Source organism: Marmota monax, unplaced genomic scaffold (genome assembly GCF_021218885.2).
Source record: "Marmota monax isolate L192 unplaced genomic scaffold, Marmota_monax_Labrador192_F-V1.1 WCK01_AAM20220418_F8-fsc00497, whole genome shotgun sequence".
Lineage (NCBI taxonomy): Eukaryota > Metazoa > Chordata > Mammalia > Rodentia > Sciuridae > Marmota > Marmota monax.
The window spans coordinates 260,590-263,293 of NW_026694563.1; the positions used below are offsets into that span (position 1 = coordinate 260,590).

The window sequence follows — 2,704 nt, forward strand, 5'->3', positions numbered from 1 at the left end:
TGGTATACAATTAATTTGTTCACATAAAGGTACAGAAAAGACAGTTTGGAAATCACTTTTATGAAACAATATTTTCAAACACTTATTTTAATAAAACTTATAATTATTGCTGCTATTTATGGTAGCATATGATAATAATAAATATAATATCTAAAACTAAATTCAATATAGCCTAAATATAGAAGCTAGCTGCACTTCAGCAGGTATTATAGAGAATAAATACTATGACATATAGGGCACCATATAGTGATTAGATTTGCTACAAGGGAAATTAAATAAAGGTGTATTGCATTCTACACTAGAATTATCCAAGATTGAGATTTCTTATGCTATGTACAGTAGCTATTTTAGTGAAAGGATAGGCAATCTTTATAACTTAAATTATATCTCAAATGTTTTAAATTATTTTAAGTGGTCATTATATAAGATGAAAGCCTAATCAGAAAAATTCATAAATCTTAATACTCAAATAACATCAAATAATGCATTTTCTAAGCAATTTTATGCAGCACAAATTCCTTTATTATGCATATCTGGTTAAAATCCTCAAGTGTCCCCTCTTCTCCACCAACATAACAAAAGCAAAATAATCCCAATGAAGAAATAATATGCATTCTACATCACATAAATTCTCAAGGGGTTAAATCCTTTTTGTTTTGTTTTGTTTAGACAGGGTCTCACCATGTTGCCCAGGCTGGCCTTGTACTCTTGATCCTCCAGTCTCAGCCTTCCAAGCAGCTGAGACTTCAGTTATGCAACAATGCACCCAGCTAAGAGGTTGAACTTTTAAAGCAACACTCATGTATGTGAAAAATCATGAATACTTTAGTTACTTTTAATTTTAGTTACAAAATATACTACTGGAAGTAAGCACATTTTCTAATAGTTTTAGTCAAATAGTTACATCTACTGAGAACAAGTGATAGAATGATTCAATAACAATATTCTCCACTTGTCTAAAAAATAAGTTATATACTTAAATAAATAATCTACAGAAATGAATATGTCTTTTAGTGTTTTTATTCCAGCTTTATCTCAAACACAAAAATTTATATAAAATCATCAACCTCCTTATTACTACATTAACCATGTTATCTAATTCCCTTTAAGAATATAATACTTGGGGCTGGGGATGTGGCTCAAGCGGTAGCACGCTCGCCTGGCATGCGTGAGGCCCGGGTTCGATCCTCAGCACCACATGCAGACAAAGATGTTGTGTCTGCCAAATACTTAAAAATAAATATTAAAATTCTCTCTCTCTCCCTCTTTCTCACTCTCTCTCACTCTTTCTTTAAAAAAAAAAAAAAGAATATAATACTTGCCTGACAGTAAAATAATAACATATAAAAAATTTACATACAGATTTAAGAGTTCCATGAATCCAGAACCTTCCTTAAAAATGCATGGAGCTTACATAAAGTATTATTTTTGTCCTAGCCAGCAATTAAAAAGCCCTTTTGCCATAGGATAAAATCCATAGTCTATGCAGAAGCTCAGGGTGATCTTCAACTGATGGTGCCTGATGCATTTATCCTTCAACTGATGGTGCCTGATGGTGCCTGATGCATTTATCCTTTTGTTTGTGGTTACTGGCACCAAATTCCCACTAGTTCCATTGGTTATGTTGGTGGAGAAGCCATTAAAACAATATAGCCAACTTTGTTCTCCAGCTTCACCAAGCACTGCAAAATATCATCTAAAAGGACAGCGATTGGTCTTTTCAGATCCCATATCCTGCCACAGAAGCACCAGTCTCAATTTCCACTGTGTTCTTACTTTCCTCTGCTAGAGCTTCAACATATTTTTTGCTTAAATCTGGTATATTGACACTGCTTTGATGTCTGGGTTGTTGAAAAGTATAGTGCAGGGGCTGGGGTTGTGGCTCAGTGGTAGAGCATTCACCTAGCACATGTGAGGCCCTGGGTTCGATCCTCAGCACCACATAAAAATAAAATAAAGGCATTGTGTCCAACTAAAACAAAATATTAAAAAAGAAAAGTATAGTGCAGTTACATCAATCCTCAAATGAGTCCAAGCAACAGTAAACTCAATTTCTAGGATATTGTAAAAAACATTTCTGATGAAGCAAATAGATTTGATTGAAAAGTGGTAATTGAGGACAATCTGCCAGTCAAGACTTTTGAAAGAAAAAAACCTCTTCTAATATTATGTAATATTCATCTTCAGCAAAGTTGCCTCAACTCTTATATTAACTCTGTAAAACAGTATCCAGGAGATGAATCTCAAAGAGCAAGTTTAAAAAGGGCATTTGACTTCCTCTCTCTCCCAAAGTAGAACAGAACTGAGCTGGCAAAAGTTCACCCATTTACCAGTAGATCCAGGAATCCAGTATTTTTTTCCCAAAGGTCCAATTTATGTTTTACTTCCAATTTCTGTTAAGACAATTTACACATTGACTTATTGGAGTATAAGGTCCCATTTGTGAACAGTCTCTTAATTGTAGGGTAAGGAAAAAATATTTTGTCAGTTAAGATTGTTGTTCTAGGGCTGGGGATGTAGCTCAGTTGGTAGAGTACCTGTCTTGTGTGCACAAGGCCCTGGGTTCAATCACCAGCACCACCAAAAAAAAAAAAAAAAAGATCATTGTTCCATGTTAGATTTTTATCTTCCTAATTGAGAATTGACCCAAAGCAGCAGCTCACAGATGAGTACTTTAAGACAGTTCAAACAACCAAATTATAGA

General features: G+C 34.2%; 1 pseudogene; it reads right to left on the minus strand.

Moving 5' to 3' along the window:
* Positions 1 to 1,422: 1,422 nt before the first annotated feature.
* Positions 1,423 to 2,075, minus strand: LOC124076908 (coiled-coil domain-containing protein 126-like; annotated as a pseudogene).
* Between the last annotated feature and the right edge of the window lie 629 nt (positions 2,076 to 2,704).